The following is a 21,021-nucleotide window of genomic DNA, read 5'->3' on the forward strand; positions in this document are numbered from 1 at the left end:
TCGTCATATTTTTTCACTATATATATATATATATATATATATATATATATATATATATATATATATATATATATATATATATATATAATATTGAAGTGTATACTAATAAGTCATAGAAAACGTGAAATTCTTATGTCGGTGGAAAATCTTGACCCTCCAAGCGAATACTCGAAATGACACAGCCGACAGGTTCAAATTCTCCCTAATCCTTAGAAATCGTGAGTTCAATAAGGCAATTGAATTCAAGACTCAATGAGAATAGCGAGCCCAAAGTTTGAAGAAGCATAAGCCTTATTGAAATTCGTGCTCTAGGGGAGCTACTTACATTCATAAAATTTTGACAGTACTCTTACTGCCTTAGAAAGTGTTCCTTGAGGTTAGAGTTGCATTAATGGGTTTATATTGACTTTCAGGAGGGCTAAGTATATATACAGCGTGTGTGTATATGGTAGAGATCTCCACGGGCCGGGCTTGGGCGGACCGACTCTGTTATTTCTTTGGGCCGGGCCGGGCTGGGGCCGATTAATTGCAGTAATTATTGACTTTCGTTAAACGATAATTAGAATAAAGGCAAACGTTGAAGAAGTGTGCCCGTGAAAAATGTTACAAAATGAAACTTTTAAATGTATCAGACCTGGGCCGGGCTTGGGCCAAGAATTTTAAAAAACTTATCGGGCCGGGTCGGGTTCGGGCCGAAAATCTCCAAAACTTTTCGGGACCGGCCTGGGCCGGGCATAGACACATTCGGGCTGGATTGGGCTCGGGCCGAAAAATTCGGCCCGTGCAGGTCTCTAGTATATGGCACAAAAACTACAGTGCATATAATACGGCTAGGGTTGCCAGACGTCCCGATTTTCCGGGACAGTTCCGGTTTTCAATGAAAGAATTAGCTGTCCCGAAAAAGCTTTCGGGACGCCTGATTGCCCCAGTTTTCGTTCTTCAGATTGAAAAAAAAAAGAAAAAACCCTGCAAGAACTAGTATATCTCAGCTAAACACGTAAGGTTTATAGATTTGAGTAGCCAATTAATTTTACTAAACAAACAACAAGTAGTTTGAAAATCTTTCTTTCGTCTTATTCCGGACGATAAAAAAAAAGGATCTTTTAAAAATATTCAAGAGGAGCATATGCTTTGTCAATAATTTCTTGAATATCACTTTCAATACGGAAGGAAGTCTTTTTTGGTTGATGGGCTTTAACTACTAGTTATTTTATACTTCAATCGGCAGCGCAGAACTGCATTATTGTTCGAACTTTAATCAACAATGGCGATACTGATGTCAGTCGCTGCATATTAACAGCATTTAAACTGTTTCCTCCTGTATGCCATCTTCTAGGGAACAATTTTACAATAAAGCGTTTTATCCAGTGAAGTAAAGTAAATTGAAGGAAATTGAATACCTTTGCAAATGAGTTGTTGAGTTGAGTTTAACGTCCCGTTCAGCAGCGAGGCTATATGAGACGTGGACCTACTGATTAACGTGGAATCCGAACCACATGAGCTCCCGCCGGGAATCGAACCCGGGCCTCCCACGCCAAAGGCGCGTACGCTAACCGCTTAGCCACGGAGGAGCTCACCTTTGCAAATGAAGTAAAGTAAATTGAAATAAAGTAAATTGAAGTAAAGTAAATTGAATACCTTTGCAAGTGAAGTACAGTAAATTGAATTTCTTTCTCCTTGTAGTGTGAAGTCAAATTTTTAGTAACTTTCAGGTCAAAATTCCGTAACAACTTACTCTAGCACAAGAAGTAGTAGTTAAACATATAAAAAACATATAAAGATACGTTTTGTTTAATTTTGATACTGTTTTTTTTCTGCCAATCTTCTGGAGAACCTGCATAAATCTTTTAGAGATTTACTTTTAGTTTATCGTTCTAAATTTAGCGTAAATGTATTTTTTTCTTACTAAATGCTAAATTTGTATTTCTTTTAGGATAGTGTTTCAGACTCAGAAGATGACACAACAAAGAAAGAGGTAGGCCTATCTCTTCAATCATAAATGGGAGATTGTATCGTGAATTCGCGCAATATTTAAGACGTGTTAAACACAACCAATCGGAATTCGGAATAAGGGACACCAGGTAGCTCTTCTTATGTTATCTTTTCACATTCTTTATACATCTCTTGTAGGGCTTCATTTGTGATAGCTGTGTATAGAATGAGCTGGAAAACTGCGAATAGTGACCTGGGAAAGGCAGGTACCGGTAATTAATTGATTCTGACCAAATATGCAGGAACCCTTAGCCTGAGATTGGTGTCCCGGTTTTTGGTTTACTAAATCTGGCAACCCTAAATACAGCCGACATAAAAACTAGGGATGGCCAATTCCGGAATTTTTACTTTCCGGAATCCGGAAAGTAAAATCGGAAAATTCCGGAATTCGGAAAAATTCCAGATTTCGGAAAAAATCCGGAATTCAGAAAAATTCCGGAATTCGGAAAAATTCCGGATTTCGGAAAAATTCCGGAATTCGGAAAAATTCCGGATTTCGGAAAAAATCCGGAATTTAAAAAAATCCGGAATTCAGAAAAAATTCCGGAATTCGGAAAAATTCCGGATTTCGGAAAAATTACGGAATTCGGAAAAATTCCGGATTTCGGAAAAAAATCCGGAATTCGGAAAAAATCCGGAATTCGGAAAAAATATTTTTTTCTTTTTGTAATCCTAAGAATTTTGTTCAAATGCAAACGAACAAATTTCCTTTTTGTAATCCTAAGAATGTATGATGCAAGTTAAGCTGAAACTTACATCCTAAAGTATACACTACTCAATCTTCCCATGGTTAATGAGATGTAGTCTAAAAGTACGATGTACTCCTAATATTTAATTTTTGTTTTACTGTAATATTGTCCAGAGGTAAGACATATATCACACTGAGATAAACAACTTGACATAATGAAGATGTTATCATACGTAGTTTTCCAGAAAATCGTGAGAAACGATTTTTTATGAAGTTAAAATATGCGTCGCTTGTTGCCAGTGTGATGCAATTAACTTTTATGCTGGAATAGTCTTATTATTATTATTATTATTATTATTATTATTATTATTATTATTATTATTATTATTATTATTATTATTAATCGTTTATGTACTGTAAAAGAAAAATATGAACCGTTAAGTAGTAGATTTTATCTGTTGTTTTTTGATATCTTCTAACAGTAATAACAAATTGCTTGTAAATACGCAATGATTATCAAGGACAATGGCATATTAATGTAAGGACTACTCTGCAGATTAGCAATAAACAATAAACAATAACAGATAAACAATAGTCCCCAAAAAAAAGTAACTAACTTGGGCACGTCAGAATGTTCGTGAGAATATAGGGACGCATTGAGACTAGCAAAAAACGTGGTGTTATTATTACTCAAAGGGCCGTACGATGGAGGCATTAACGTTAATGTTAATGGCACCAATGAGCACTTACTTGCTCTAACGGTTAACCTCATTTTTGAGATGATTCTTAGAAGTGGGCGTGTTGGCATGCAGTTGGAGTACTAACGATTTGCGTCACTATCGAACACTAACGTAGCACTAGCGACGTTTAAAGTCGAAATTGGAGTCTGACATAAGTGGCTTGTCAACTTCACGGACATAATATTTTCCTTGAATGCGAGAATTTTGCGCCCGGGAAATTTGCGCCCTACCACAAAAATAGGAAAAAATGCGCTCGCAATATATTTGCACTGGGATGTTTGCGCCCTACCCCAAAAAGAGGGGAAAATGCGACGGCTATATATTTGCACTGGGATGTTAGCGCCCTACAATTCAACTTATTATTGTATTGTGTAAAGTAACTTCCACTCGCACTTGAACTAGGCTTGCCTCTCATCGTCTCAGTGAGTTACTCCATCCGTTATAATATTCCGAACAAATGAAAAAAATACAATTTTAGTTCACTAAAGGGCAATCCATACAAATACAATTTTTCATTATACTACAAAATTTACAATAAACGTATAAATGACTGATATATAATTATTTATTAATATAATCAAAGAGTATAATTTAATCTACAAAAGGCTGTTTGGCTCTACCCAGATATCTCTGTTCACAATCCTTGCGAGTTGTTTGGCTTTTCAGGACACAAAATATAGAAAAGAAAATGTAAAGTGAATGTAAAATCAGTTCAGTAATATTATCAAGAAAACTATGTACAGTGTGTTTACTTGCTGGAATTACACTTCAAACACACAATTGCGTTCAGTCGTTCTTTCAGGAAAAATGTTCCGGGGGGCACATTTAGTATTCCGGAGGGGGGTCACTGCTGGTACTATTCTATTTATTATTATATTATAGACGTATTATTTTGGTCTCCTCCGAGGGGGCACTCTGAGAGCTCTGGGGAGGCCAGTGTTCCCCCAAAATCAGCTCTGGAAGAAGCAGTGATTGCGTTGATCCGTTGTGTTCTTTTGGCTTATATTGAAGTTTATTCTCCCCTTATATAGCCACAATGAAAATAAATCACAAATGGCATGGTTGTGGGGGGAGGATTGTTTATGTTGTAATGTCAGCCCCTCCGAGGAAATGCGTAAGCTCCAATAGGTTCTTTTATTTCGCAGGGCTCAAACTTCCCGGTGGAGGTACATCGCAGGCGCAATTTTCCCTGTTCTTGAGGTAGGGCGCAAATTTCCCAGACGCAAAATTCTCGACACCGTTCGAATGACCTCGGAAGACGATATCTTTTTCAATACTTTTTTAATATTCTTTTACTCGAGATTTCTTCATAGCTTCTTATTAAAATACTTACTAATATATCCTCATTTTATTGTCCTAACCAATCAATATGGGTATGTTGTCAGTAAAATATTTAGATTGATCGAGCCTCTGGTGTGTAACCACAGTATTTCATATCATGCCCCCATTAGAAATCTTGGCTAAACGAACCAATATATGTTGCCAATAAAATAGTTTAGAATGATTGAGCCCCTGGTAAATAACCACAGTCTTTCGTGACAGCCCCCCCTCCTTCCTATTACCATATTCTAGCTACGTGCCTGGCTCAGCTAATTCTCTACATTCTTTACCAAGCACACATTTTCTAAAGCGGAAAATGCTCTCTAAATACCTAAGCTCATTATTTTCAGCAGATGCACAAACTGGGTAACATTCTATCTACATGAATGTTATATATGTCGATTACTGGAAACCGCTTCTCGCTATCTTTTACCATATTTACTATATAATGATTAACGTTAAAACCGGAAATGGTGGTTTGTACCGCTTCCGGATTGAATATTACATTCATCAGGGAACTCGATTCTTAACTATTGACTCTGTACATCATGGCCAAAATTGATTGGTAATCCATCAGATAGTTCTTGAGACTGTTTGTTTCACTGACGGACAGAATGAATATATGGCTATAGAGTTTTGATAAACTAAATTCGTTAATGAGTGATGATGGAACAAATATAAGAAAGGTAGGCCTTCCACCGGGAAAATTTTCGAACACAAAATTAGCCATTGAAAACCCACATGTCCTGGGTTAGAATACCATAGATGAAAACTCTACCACTGAGTCATCAATCACCCGCTTATTAGTTTTGTTAATTATTATATTAATATAAATTAATGAATGCCTGCTTATGTTAATTATTGAACAATTACATTGTATACTTCGTAAAGTCAAAAATTATAAATTTGTATTTACTGTACATATAGTGAGCGCAGAAAGTGTTCGTACACCTATGCTATTGAAACGAGAATGCCTGCGAAAAAGAAACAGAAAATTTAAGAAGTGTAATAACACACACAATATGAATAATGAAAACTAAGCTTTATGAATATATCAATAAAGAACCACAAAGACAAGTTTAATGGTCAGAAAGTAAATAAATTCCGTAGAAAATGTATAGAGTAGACGCAAAAAGTGATCGTACACCTGACGTACGAATACGAAACAAAGATACCACAACTGGGGTTCACTAGTATTCACCTGAGTATACACCTCTGTATAGCATGACGAGTAACAGAATGAGTTTAGTTGTGAATAGGAGTGAAAAAACTGCACGGTGGGCTGTCGAAATGGGAAGCAACCGAACAGAAACAAATGAGGAGACAAGAAAAGTAATTATTAAAGTGCATAAGAAGGTTAAGTCTTTGAGAAAGATAGCAAACCTCAGGGGCAGATCCAGAGGGGGGCGATCTGGGCCATCGCCCCCCCCCCACAAGAGGAAATTTCTTATTTTATATATAAATAAACCCATCCATAACAAGTTTGGAGCTCTTAAAAGTAGCAGTATTACTGCCGACCGCCCCTTCCCCAGAAGTCCGTCCTGGATCCGCCCCTGTATACAGTAGCCACAATCGAGTATTTTCCGCTGTATGTTTGGAGTCGTTGTCTTGCTGAACAATAAATTGTTTTCAAGAACCATCTTCTGCGCACTAGTATGGAGATATTCCTTTAATATGTTAATATACACTTTGTGGATCATCACTCCATCGATAAGGTGGAGACGACCCACTCATGAGGCACTCATACAACCCCAGACGAGCACGGACCCTCCTCCGTGTCTTACTTTAGGGACGAGATTTTGAGGATTCATCTCTGTATTCACCTTGCGCCATACCATACGCCTCCCATTGGACTCGATAAAATTAAATTTACTTTCGTCCGAAAATATGACCCTATTCCAGAAAGAAGCCTGATCCCTTATCTTTATACTCTTTTTCAAACTTTAGTCTCTTTATACGATTTGTCTTGTTCACCCAGAACATTTTCCTGGCTATCCGACCATGATACCCTGCAAATATTCCGCACTGTACTGGCTGATACTTTAACACCGCGTGTTTCCAGATCCGTTGCCAATTGCACAGCACTACTTTTTGGAACCTTTTTTCTTTCCCTAATAATGTAACGTTTAACTTGTTCACTCAACACTCTTGGTCTTCCAGTTCTTTATTATTATTATTATTATTATTATTTTATTATTATTATTATTATTATTATTATTATTATTATTATTATTATTATTATTATTATTATTATTTTATGGTTTCGCACAGTGATAGAAACATTATACATCGCAATTATTGTTTGTACTGTTGAACGAGGCCTGTCTGCAAGGTTTATACCTTGAAACAGCTTCGCACACCTCCCCAATCCCCAGACATGAACCCCATAGAACATCTATGATCTGTTCTGGAGACAAGAATCAGAAGGCACAGCTTGTCTACTAAAGAAGGCCTAAGAAAAGCTATTCAAGAAGAATGGGACATAATCAGTCCCGAAGCTACAGAACTACGAACTACTACAGGTGAAATCAATGCCACGAAGACTACAGACAATCATTAACGCACAGGGTAATCCCACAAAATATTAAATAACGTAATATACTTTATAAGCATTAATTCAAGCATAAGTGTACGGTGACTTTTTGCGTTTACAAAAAAGGAATTCTCTCTTTTCTTCTGAACAAAACAGTGATTGTGTTTGTTTGCCCTTTCTCTTGTATATAGAAATAAAATGTATGAATGTGTAGTCTTAATTCTGGTTATATATATATTTTCCACCTCCCGTTCTCATGATAGCTGTTTTCAATATAAAGTATGCACGGTGTACGAACACTTTCTGCGCTCACTGTAGGTATGTTGACAATAAGCGAATGTTATTAGAATATTTGTTGAGATTTATTTTCCTTCACTGCCTTTCGCCTGGTTAAAAAGTAGTTTGCAGTGCTTTGGAGCAGCTGCAGGTGAGAACGCGAAAATGTTTGAGACATACCGGCGACTTTTTTGTGTGTGAAAATAAGACCTTTCTCATAAAGTAGTAAATAACTGCAGTAGCAATTGTCTACGTAAATGATAAAAACATATCCAACTACAAGAAATTAATACAGTATATATCAGGGGCGGATCCAGGACCGACTTCTGGGGGGGGCGGTGGGTTGTCATACTGCTACTTTTAAGGGCTCCAAATTTTGGGATGGGTTTTATTTATATATAAAAAATAAGAAAGTTTCCTCTTCTGGGGGGGGAACGATCGCCCCGATCGCCCCCCCCCCTGGATCCGCCCCTGGTATATATAGCCTATTCATTATTGTGTTTCTCTTTTAACAGCTACTAGCTAAGGATGGCCAATTCCAGAATTTTTACTTTTCGGAATCCGGAAAGTAAAATCGGAAAAATTCCGGATCTCGGAAAAATTCCGATTTTTTTCTAAATTCCGGATTTTTTTCCGAATGTCGGAATTTTTCCGAATTCCGGATTTTTTCCGAAATCCGGAATTTTTCCGAAATCCGGAATTTTTCTGAATTCCGGAATTTTTCCGAAATCCGGAATTTTTCTGAATTCCGGAATTTTTCTGAATTCCGGAATTTTTCTGAATTCCGGAATTTTTCCGAATTCCGGAATTTTTCCGAATTCCGGAATTTTTCTGAATTCCGGATTTTTTCCGAAATCCGGAATTTTTCCGAATTCCGGAAAGTAAATTTTCCGATTCCGGAAAACAAAATTTCCGGAATCCGGATTCCGGAAAATTTTGGCCATCCCTAATAAAAACACAAACCAACCAATCTACCCTAGTGTCCACTGAACAGCACGAATGCTATCTAGCCGGGTTAAGGCAGGAGCGCGGCGTGTCCATAGGAATAGGTGGATCAGCAACGGGGCTATACGCGTAAACGAGAATAGTGGAAAAACACGTCATATGGCATGCCTTGTATGACATAGCTTTGCGACACATCTAGATCTCTGTACACTGCCTTCGCATAGCGCTTCACTAAATTATGTCATTCTTATCCAATTAACCCTCGCACAGCCACACTAAAAATCATGACATAAACGATGAAGTGGAAGACCTAAGTGACCCTATTAGGAATTCTATTAAATTTTGTTCTTATTGCCGTTTTTCTTTATACAACTCCTGTTACAGTTAGGTATGCGCACGAGTCGAGTCGAGACAGGATTTTCCTGACAAAATTCGAGTCGAGACACGGCTCTTCCAATAGTGAAATATACATTTTTCGAGTCCAAACATCACTTTTACAGCAGATTTTCGAGACGAGACAGCCACAAATCTTGTCTCGTGCGCATCCCTAGTTACAGTGTTTATATGTCTATTTTGACTTGATAACATACTGGTAAGATATACAAGCAACTCCAAACATTACTTTCATAACAAAGTTTTAGTAACACATTTTTTTGTGTTCCTATCTATACTGTGTGTCTCACTACACACTTTTTTCGCAATTTATTCCTTTTTTTATTCAGATTTTATGCACAGTTGTTACACTTCACAACTCTTACATACAGTCTTTCTGTGCCTTTCACATATCCATCGCTTAGAGATATATGCGCATTTAAAATTTGACTTTGTATCCTGCTTTCTGTTGCACTTGAAACACTTTCCTCGTTTCACTTCCTTCTGTGTTTTTGGTTTTAGTTTCATCATCAGACACACATTTTAAAAGTGTTTCAATAAAAGGCATTATCAAAACCTCAGGAAAGGCATTTCTATGTCTCTTGTTATATAGATATAGCAGACCATTTCCATTTTACCCCATGGTTATATATTATATGCAAACAATTCATGATTTGCATTCATCGATCTATCTTACTATCTATTTATGCGTTCTTTCGCCTATCCCTACATACATACTTCTCTCTACATATCAAGCGGTGTCCCGACAAAACGTACCAGCGACAAAACGTACCACTTGAATTTTCGCGACAAAACGTACCACTTTTGACGACCTGTCATAAATGACAACCTATCATGGATTACTTAAGGCATTTCTGATATTTATTCCACGACAAAACGTACCACTTATATAAATTACAACCTGTCATGGACTAATTAAAACATTTCGGATATTTAATCCGCGACAAAACGTACTACTTCATGTTAAGAAACTACTTCCTCATGAGCAGGTAAACAACGGCAGTATAAGGTTGAGAAGAACAGACAGGTAATGTATCGAGTTGTCAAAGTGCAGAAACTCATTGGTAAAAGAGGGCTCATTTACAGAGGAAATGTAGCAGCCTATAAACTGAAAGACACAGCTATAGATTATGGAAACTTTTTGGATATTATTCCTTTCTTAAGCAAATTTGATCTTCCGCCTAAAAGTAATTTAGATAAGGTCACTGAGAAGAGTCATATACGAGGAAGTAAGCAGGATAGTGGTCGCATAACTTTTACTAAACACGGTGAATTATGTTTTGAATGCTATCAGCACACTTATCAGAGAAGATATTACGAAAGAAGTCTCTCAAGCTTCAATATTTTCTGTTCTATTATACACTACTCAAGATATAGTAATTTCAGGCCAGTGCTCTGTTGTTTTACGGTATGTTGTTAAAATGGTTGTTAAACAAAGTATTGTTGTCATTGTAAAATGCATATCTACCACAGGCCAGTGTCTTTGGGTTTACTGCTGGAAATTCTGCTGAAGTTGAATCTTGATATTAAGAAATGTATTTGAAATTCCACCGATGGCTCAAGTAAAATGCAAGGACAATATTCGGATTTTTTCAATTCACCTATGATCAGTTACACGTGTGATTCAGTTGATTTTGAGTTTAATGGCCCTTTTAGCAGCGAGGCTATATGAGACGGGACATACTGATTTACGGGAAATCCGAAGCAAGGAGCTCCCGCCGGGAATCGAACCCAGATCTCCCACAACAAAGGCGCATGCGCTAACCGCTTAACTACTAAGAAACTCAGTTACATGTGTGGTGTTACGCTCATATATTCAATCATGTCATATGTGATCTGACAAAAAATTGCATTGATTTTGTGTCATTGTTCTGCTGAATGACTGTGCGATATTTATGCGTGAGTCTTATCAGCGAATCCACATTTGGAAGATCAAATGTTAACAAAGGCGTCTTACAGTTATTGCGGAAACAAGATGGTAGAAAAAACATTGTTTTTTAGAAAAAGTTTGGTCATTTAAAAGTGCTTTGTATATAGAGTTGACAATAACAATTAAGAAAATTGCTTCTACAGAAAATATCAAACCAAAAGCTAGGTGTAAAGCGAAAGGATATATAAAAGATCTTCTGCGGCATTTGCGGCATATATAAAAGAAGTTCAAAACAATTCAGACAGCAGAAATGTTCCTTAAGATATTTCAAGTGACGACCTCTCTGTCAAACTATCTTCAAATAGAGGGTGCTACTAGTGTAGTCCTATCGGATGGTGCAGACTACTCTGTTCCAACTGAAATAGTAGAGAAATGATTTTGAATCCGTTAAGAATGCAGCATTGAGCTTTGCAGAATGGGCCAATAACAAATTTGAAGACTTAGAACGTGATTTATTTATTTTTTATTTATTTATTTTTTTTTGGGGGGGGGGACCTATCGACAATTCGCCTTCAGAGATGGACAAAGAATTTTCCTGTGAATATGAAGATGAAGTTGCTTCTATCCAATGACCAGGTACTGCATCGAAGCATTGAACACAATATTGGACATGGTAGTTTTGAGCATTTCTTCAAGATTCAAGAAGCAATGTACTTTATGGATTATTTGGACTTCAACCAAGTAACAGAACTTCCAGACGTGCCTTTCGATAAACTTACATATTTTCTGAAAAACTTCAGTTAAGAAGTTTCGAAGGATACTATAAATGTATTATCTTGGACTTTTGAAGGACGTGGATATCCTTGAAAGTCAGTCTTGATGACGAGCACAACCGAGGAAAAATGACTGTGCTGATGGTGCAAGTGATTCAGAATTAGGAGAAAATACATTTGTTTACAAGGAAAGCGAATGCAAAACATGTTGAAAAATTGTCCAATGTGCTGCTTTTTAATTTTGCAGAATTGTAATTTGTGCCGTAATACTTATCCAGGTTTCCAGCATACAAATTTTTATTGACTTTGCCCGTAACTCAGGTAACAAGTGAAAGAAATTTTTCAAAATTGAAATAAACTGAAATACATTAAAAATAGGCTAACGAGTACCATGTCTCAGGAACATTTGAAAACATTTTGTTGATGTCTATTGAAAAAGATTTTTAAAAAATATTTCGAATGCAACAGTGATAGATACAGTAGCATCAAAAACTAGTACACTAAAACATCTGCTAATTTTGTAATAAAGTATACGTTCTCCTTGAACTTCATATAATATTTTGAACAATTCAGAATAATATACTGATGAAAGAATATCAGGTTTTAATTGTCAATTGTTAACACTATTGACTTACTGTAGAAAGAAAACTGCAATTGATTTGTGACATTGAGGTGCTGGTGGCCCTTGTGGGAGAAAGCGCCCGCGCCCCTCTAATAATGCCTATCCGTCTCTGGTCCAAAGCCTGGATAAGTGTGATGGAAATCAGCAATTATTCAAATATTGCATATGTAAGATTCTTGCTGGTCTTGGTCTGGCGAGAATCTTGCAGGTATGGTCTTGGTGTTGCGAGAATCTTGCAAGCATGGTCTTAGTCTTAGCCTTAGTTTTAGTCTTGGTCTTGCATCGGTACTTTTCTCACTACCAATCTATTCAACTTTTTTACCTTATTTTGGCCGATATACTTATATATCGTCCTATCAAGTGGTACGTTTTGTCGCCTGATTTTATTTGATGGCTGATTTATTTGATGGTACTCTTCGCAAGTAGCCCTCCAGGCAAGTGGTACGTTTTGTCGCTTGTCATTATTTAAAGTGTTTTTAGAAAACCCTTCACAAGCAGCCCTCAGGGTAAGTGGTACGTTTTGTCGGTGGTACGTTTTGTCGCTAGTACGTTTTGTCGCGTATTCATCTATCTGAGCTGGCCTGTAGTATAATCGGTAGAGCGACCGACTGGTTATCCAGCGACCTGGGTTTGTTTCCCGGCGGGTGAATAGAAGAAACCTCCCTAAATGAGTACCGGGGGCAACCCTGGGGCCAAGCTGCTACTCATAAAGCAGCTGGGAATAGCGGTACGCTGACCACGTGCCACTCACAAAAAGCCGCGTGGCAGGCCTTAACCCTTTAGGGCTGTTGTGCCATGTGGTTTGGTTTATATATATATCTATCTACCTGTTTGTATATCTCTGTCGTACGGGTACAATCATTCAACGCTGTTTAGTTATTTTTGTAGGCATAAAGATATACTGCTAATTCTAATGAAAGATTCCTTCTTGTCTTCAGTCTCACACAATAAATGCCAAGAAGATAAGTCTCAGTAATGATGGCCGATCCTGGAATCCGAACTTTGTACTTCCCGATTATACAAGTGCGTTCATGCACTTCCCATTGATTACAAAGAAGCTTCAAGATTTTTTCTTAAAAAATATTCTAATATAAAAGAATATAAAACCTACCCTGATAAATTTGGAGTGACTTGCAAGCGGTAAACAACATGTGGAAGAGCTAATTCCTTGCAAAGTTTCTTTATGAAAACCTTCTGACGGGAGGTGTGAAACTGACTCCAATCAGGGTACTTCGTAAGATCATTAATATTCATGGGGTACCTAGGGTCCCCCACTGTAACCAAAAATGAAGACAAAATTTTAGACGACGTGAAGGTATACAGTGGGGGACCTTAGGTCCCCCAACGCTTATATAACAAATAAACCAGGAGCTTCGTGGGAATGACCATCACATGAGCATATGCATATTTCAAAAATATTAACATAGCGAAAGAAACCATGCTCTAAGAAAATAACACACAAAATGATTTGAAAAAATAATCTGGGGGACTTTAGGTACCCCACTTGGCCGTGCGAGAGTTAATAACTTTTTTTTTAATAGTTGAAGGAAATATTTCTATATTTCAGATAATCAAAGAGAAATCAAGTGACAAATTGACAAGAGTAAAATCTAGTATCCATCTAAGGTGCCATATATTCTCAAATAAATGATCCCATTATAAAAATAAGAAATATGATAAACTACACGTCTGTTCTAATGAACATTGGGTCTGAAAAAATTTTGGAGTACTTAGAGCATACTTTGCATTTATTATTCTTACCTTGTTATACATGTGAGAAATAAGATCCGGATATTAGATTACTACTTATACACAATCATATTGTGAAATCAAGCAATATATTTTTTCAGTAATTTTACAAATTTATGCCTCCCCCTCTAAAATAGGACAGCGCCTTGAGATTAGTGAGCCTGTGCCAATGCAAAGCTCGGTTGAAAAATGGACATTCATTCATTTTTCTGATATAGACACTGTATATAGGCGTTTCCCTCCGAAGACTATGGAGCCTCAACTGTAATTGACAATATTAATTCTGTTTTCTTATTCTCTATTTCTGATAACAATACCTCGTATCGTAACCATTGTTCGACGTAGAGAAAAAGCAGAGGCCGTATGCTATATTACGATTTTGACTCGACATACCGGCTACCTAGATGCTGAAATGCAGTGGTTGCCCAAAAGATTGTATTTCTATTTACATAACGAGTAAAAACTATAGGAGAGCTTCTCTGTAGTAACCAGGGATGAAGTCAGAGGGTAGCCCGGAGGGAAATCTCCCCCCGAAGAAAATTCATTCTCCCCGGAGAAACTTCCAAAATTTCAGTCACAAAATGTAGAAGTTACTTCGCCCAAGTATTTGCTTTTCTTTCCATGCACGTGCAGACGAAATCCGATCTCTCAATATAGATATAAATGACGCAGACCCATTCTATATAAATATTAAACATGTAACATCTAAGATAGAATACCAAATAGCCAATAAAACCTGTATTTCTTAAAGCTATGACCGAGTTTGGCAGAACATGAAACTGTCAACTGTTAAAGAAAGGTTTGTATTTTAGTAGGTACTATACTCTCGCCCTATATTATATATTAGTAGGTAGCACTAGCACAGATTGAGATAGAAAAGGAAAGATAGGAAAGATCTTTCGATCATTCCATATGATCTCTGATGTCAGCAGACTTCAGTTCTTGAAAAGTAGTTATTGCATTATTTGAAATAGAGCGCCTAAATCCCATTTCTCGCATCAGAAGTTACAGACGTAAATGTGTTTTACGATTGTTAAAGTAAACACATCTTTCTTTAACTAAAAATAAGTCAGTTAAAGGGTGAGATTCAGAGGGCGTCATTTAGAGGGATCAGGGAGGAACAGTTATCTCTTCTGGGTTAGAGATTTATATAGAATTTATCAATATAATAGTAGTATGTAAGTGAAAGATTGCTATTGAAGGTGACGAAGATCCTGCTCAGTGCCGTGTCATGGGGAGAAGCAAGCGGGGCGACATCCCCGGGCGCCGAAGTAAGGGGCGAAAAATTCGGGAGGGAAAAAGAAAAGAAGGAAAGAAAAAAGAGGAATGAAACACATGTGCACATGTGGGCATGTGCACATATATAAGAATGAAAGGAAAAAGTATTAAAAAGTGCTCAAAATCAAGAAAAAGCAGGGCTTACTTTTTAAAATTTTCTCACCTTTCGCGGCTGGTCTGTCGACCTCACTCATGTGTACGGGGGTGCCGTCGTATACTCTCGCCCCAAGCGCTGATTTTCCACGACATGGCACTAATCCCACTGAAGATTTCGTGCACTAAACTATCGATGTGTAGGCAGTGAATAAACCAAGGCTAATATGCTTGGTTTAGAATGAGAAGTGTGAGAAGGAATGATAACATTTTGTTAAGATATTCCTATGTAAGTTTGTTTTAGGACAAAAAATATGTGAGTTAATTTAAATATTTTTAAAAACTTCTGCATTAGTAACAAACAGTAACTACTGAATATAGGAAATAATAACAAAAATAGCTACTGTAAATAGCAGTTAAAGTTTAGTCTAAAATATTTTTGCCAGTCTTTATTTAATGTTTTAGATAAAATTAAACGATTTTTTAAAAAAATTATAATCTCACATTCAATATTTATCAGCAATCAGTCTCAATATTAGGTAAGATGTGCATGTGAATGGAATTGTTAAACTGCTTTCTTGCAAAAATACAGAAAAACAACCCTCCCCCCGAGGAGTTTACATTTCCCCCGGCTGAAAATGTCTGAATTCAACACTGGTAGTAACGCGGGGGGATATGGAGAGACTTTGATCTCCTCCAACAACTTTCGGAAAAAAAAATTAAAAAATATCCCCTTATGTTGTATTACAGAGAATTATGCACGAAAATGCTTTTAAAAAAAAACGAATGAGGACTAACAATTTTCTGGAAAACTCGCATTCTTCCACCACTGTGGGGTATTCCAAACACCCGGAAGGTCTACCCTCACAGCAGACAAGCCCTAAATCCTTCCATGCTCAAAACACGGTATTTATATGCATTAAGGCAAGAAGACACACACACCCCTCTGCCCTATATATATATATATATATATATATATATATATATATATATATATATATAACAAAGGAACAGTTCAATATGGCACATCAAAATATAAACTAGGTGGATTTCTTCGAAGACGCCTCGTTTTATAAACAAAACGCAAGAAAAATGTGGGTGTAATCAACTTAGAGATTATTTCTACGTATACGATATAATTTTTTTTACATGCAAAACTATTCATCAATAAGGTATTTAGCATCTCCTTTCCAGTGATCGTATGTTTTAATCATTGAAAAAACAGAGACGGTAAGCCTTCACCACCGTTAAAACCAGAGGCAGTATGGCATACCACCGCATACCGTCTCACTTCGACCACTGCTCGTAACGAATTCAGGAGGGTGGACCGGGGATCGTGCTTGACTTGGGTTACCAATACATACTTTCGTAAAACTATTTTCACCTCTGTACACTGAAAAGTCTCTGCAGGGGAAAATCTGAAATCACTACTAGCAACTAGCAATAATGATTTACCTTCGAGAAATTACGAGCATTGATAGCAGACGCAAACAAGCAAATTAAAACATTGCATTGCAAGAATGAAAAGAAGACAATAGCAACACTAAACCAATAAAACAAAAGATATAAACAGCGTAACTATTGAAAAGCAGAAAGAAAGAATAATAAAAGTCCACTAACCGCACAATATCCTTCACGTGAAGATTTATCTCGCGCAGTTCACTGCAGGAACAACACTTCTCTTACTGATGAAGGGCTGGCTCTACAGCGATAAGCGACGTCTCACGTATAACAGACCTGGACTACCGAAGTGTTGACTCATAAATAACTCTGCACAGTGGGTGCTACTCACAATATCAAATAGTCAGCTTTTTTGAAGTTTAATTCTTCAATAAGCGAACAAAGCTCTTTCTTAAATAAATAAATGTAGCACGCAATGGTAAATTCAGATATTTTCACTCGATGGTCATATGAACGCTCCTGGAGGAGAAGAGATTTCTGTACCATTTCTTGCTTCTAGATTATTTACTTGAAATGTTAAAAATGTCCATACCCGAAATAGCATGACGTACCTCTCTTAAATTATGCTAACACGTGCCCTTCGTAAAACGATATCCGCTTTCAAATTTTTTCAGTGGTGTCGTTTTCGAATCACAACCAGTGGCGAAGCATATCGTGAAAAATTGGGTAGACGGAGCACTACGCACATACACACTACACACATTATACATATTATAGAATATCTGAAAATTTCTACAAGTGTTGGAGAGTAATGTTCCTCATTTCTAGCAATATGGTGCTATTCGGGAACCTAGATTTCGAAGAAGGAACATACAAATTCCACTAATTATGAAATATTATACTAAAATAGGGTTGCCAGACATCCCGGTTTCCAGGGACAGTCCCGGTTTCCAATGAAAGAATTAACTGTCCCGAGAAAGGCTTTCGGGACGCCTATTTGTCGCACTTTTCGTTCTTCAGATTGAAAAAAATCAACGTGCAAGAACTAGTATGTCACACTTAAAAACAGAAGATTTGTGTAGCCAATTAATTGTATTAAACAAACAACAAGGAGTTTGAAAATCACATCTATTCCTTCATCCTATGGGTTGTTTAGTTTCCAGAAAGGGAAAAAGGATTTTTAAAAATATTCGAGAGGGAGCATATGTTATGGCAATAATTTCTTGAATATCAGTTTTCAGTAGAAAAGAATATCTTTTTCCTTGGTGACGGGCTTTAGCTACTATAGTTATGTTATACTTCAATCGGAAGCGAAGAACTGCTTTATGCTGGAACTCAACAATGGAGATACTGCTCTCAGTCGCTAGATGTTAACTGTATTTAAACTGTCTATTTCGACCTGTCTGTTATCATCTGATACACAATTTTACAACAGTGACAACGCCAACTTTAATTTCTTAGGGGATTAAAGGAGGGGCAGCTATTTTTGCATACCAAAAAATAATAGTGTTCTAATGTTCGACTTACATTACAGCACAACGTGCATTAACGTCATTGTTTTCATATGATAAACTAATGTCAAATAAAATTTGCAACCAACAAATAAGGTAACGTCTGTATATAAAATATTCGATTCCCGGTGGGAGAATATTGACATTTGAACCCATTACAGTGATTCAAATTCTATCTTAAATGGTATGTCTGCATTTTATAGTAACTTCGGTGCCGAGAAAGACACTAAACTCCTATCTAATCAATCTAATTGAATATAGCTACTTTAGCAAACCCAGATTGAACTGATTACAGCACCACCTATCAGAGTTCGTAAAAATGTTTCAAGTAAAATTTACGGTGCCTTCCATTTCAATTCAGGCAGAACATGTACCATCATCTCAGATAGTGTTGAAACTTTTTTTTTTGATTGATTGAATAGGGGGTTTAATGGGGACGTCAGCATCAAGGCTATATGTCCCCGTCACGAATTGAAACTTTTTTATAGCAACTAGACATGTTTTTAAGGGACCCTTATTTTTGTTTTCTAGAAAAAAATTTCCCGCCAAGTAATGGGGCATCAAGGACGGGGATATATTGTATGAATTATATGACATGGATTATGAATTGTAAAAGACATGGAAAATGGTAAACTTCGGAACCCCACCATTCAGCTATGGAAATAGATAGAATTATAATTGTTGTGGTATGTACATAGGGATATAAATAAACTATATTTTATTATAGTTTGGTTTTCGCATGCGTATCTTTTTGTACATAAATTAACAAATGAAAGTCAATTTATCTGAAAAATCGAAGTTTGCGAATTTTTTTCGAGCACTTCCGGTTCGAATTTTAAAATTCTGTTTTCACGGTTGGTAAGATCTAGTTACCCGCTTTCCGAAAAAAGAAATTATCTCTTCTGTGTGCAACCATTTCGTCGTAAAAAATTCGAGAAATTGTCAAATTTTTGGGCACAATTTTCTCGAAAACACCATTTTTTAAAATTTTGAAATTTTGTCAGATGGTTCAACTTTACATGAATAATAAACACGCCAAATACCATTCTCCACCAATGCTTCATGAATTAACTACAGCCTTTTGAAGTTACCGAAGTTTCGTTAACTTTGATGTCACAGTTGGCAATACTGAAAACAATAAAAGTGCAACAATTTGATGATGTTTGTGGTTCACATTCACTAAATGAAGAATAAACGTTTTTCCTGACTGCTTTTTATTATTTTGATCCATAAGGCTCTCTGAAATAGTAAAATTAGCCCCCCCCCCTACTCGACCGTTTTCTTAAACCGAAGTAATCTGAGGTGGACATTACAATTACGAAACACACAAATTTTAAGTTTACTTGAAACGGCCAACCAATAAATTCTGATTATCTATAAAAAGCCTAAACTATTACCTCAGTGATGATTTGGAATGCTCCAGACAAAGTCCCAATAAGTGCGATGTCATTACAGTGGTCGAAAATGGACAAAAAGTTACAAAATTGAAACGTTTTCTTATGCGTTCCACCCAAGAAATTTACGGACTTTTTAAACAGAACAATCCCAGCATAAGAATGGGTCACTCGGAATTTTATAGTATTTGACCAAAATGGGTCCGCAACCTGCGAGGGAAGTGTGTGTGTGTATTGTGCAAATTTTAAGTTAGCTGCTAATGTGTTGCAACAAATCAAAAGTGAAACCCGTATTCTTATGACTGACTTATTTTCTTTAGTAGTATGATCCGTAGAAAATGACAGTTGTCTTCTTCAAGAGTGTGGTGAATGTCCTGCAGTGGAAGGAATAACTATGGAGTCTTCAATTATTGATCCTGATGAAAATGAAAGTGTTACTTATGCCATGTGGGAAAACAGTGATCTCGTTAAAAATTAGACAGTGATCTCGTTAAAAATTAAAAAAAAAAAAAAACTGTGCCACTTTCTGTTTTCGTATCGTATGTTGCTGGTTTAACTGCAAGAATTGTAATTGATGACTACATCAGGAAAATCCAAAGAGAACTGCTACCGAAAAGCATCGTATAAAATTTCAAGATCTATTTTACTTCATGTGGACTTCGCTAAAATCTGGACTGTTATTCTGCAAAGTGAAATTCAGAGTTATCACCGGAAAAACAAGCAAATTTCCATCTTTACGGCAGTGGTATATTAATATGAACAACTGACAGTTTTGTTGTAATAAGCGACAATAAAACACACCATGTACTCATAGCCATAGACAAGATTCTAAAAATACTCCAAGAAAAGCAAAAATATAGGTTATAGAGAAAGGTTCGGGGAAAATGGCGAAGTTTTTAAGGCAGTAACGGGTCACCATGAACTAACTTCATGCTTCCCCCAAAATCGAGCTTGTGCAGTTCGAAGTGTAGATTTAAGAAGTCTGCAAAAAGAAACTTTTGTTACATGCATATATGATAACCAGTGGTGGGCAGCAGAAATATTATGAATAAATTATGAATTACGGGAAGTTGAAGTGCTGTTTATGCTTCCACATGGACCTTCAACAAGGTACAGGTTTGCAGAAGAGCATAAGAGAGGTGAAAATAAGTGTTTTGTGACTATCGAGAATGTGCTACGATTTGTGAGTGCACCAACACCTATTGGAGCATCTGCACGGTTACAGGCCGTTAGCGAAGAATATACAAGCAAGGAAATGATTCCTTCATGTGAAAAACAAATAAGTGAAATTTTCTTTCCAAGACCATTTTAAGTGAACTTAAAATTTGTGTGTTTCGTAATTTATATCTTAGATTATTTCGGTTTAAGAAAACGGAGGAGTAGAGGGAAGCTCATTTTACTATCTATTTCAGAGAGCCTTTTTGATCAAAATGATAAAAAAAA

The 21,021-nt window shown here is 36.7% G+C and overlaps 1 protein-coding gene across 1 annotated transcript in view; it reads right to left on the reverse strand.

Moving 5' to 3' along the window:
- The window catches only part of LOC145681571 (E3 ubiquitin-protein ligase SIAH1B-like), a 73,993-nt gene extending 56,993 nt beyond the window's left edge, over window positions 1-17,000 (reverse strand). Inside the window, exon 1 of the mRNA XM_081753204.1 lies at window positions 16,893-17,000. The gene's annotated coding sequence lies outside the window, so the exon portion shown is untranslated. The remainder of the gene's footprint in view (window positions 1-16,892) is intronic.
- Window positions 17,001-21,021: the final 4,021 nt, after the last annotated feature.

Source organism: Thermobia domestica, chromosome 3 (genome assembly GCF_964235325.1).
Source record: "Thermobia domestica chromosome 3, izTheDome1.hap1.1, whole genome shotgun sequence".
NCBI classification, from domain to species: Eukaryota; Metazoa; Arthropoda; class Insecta; order Zygentoma; family Lepismatidae; genus Thermobia; species Thermobia domestica.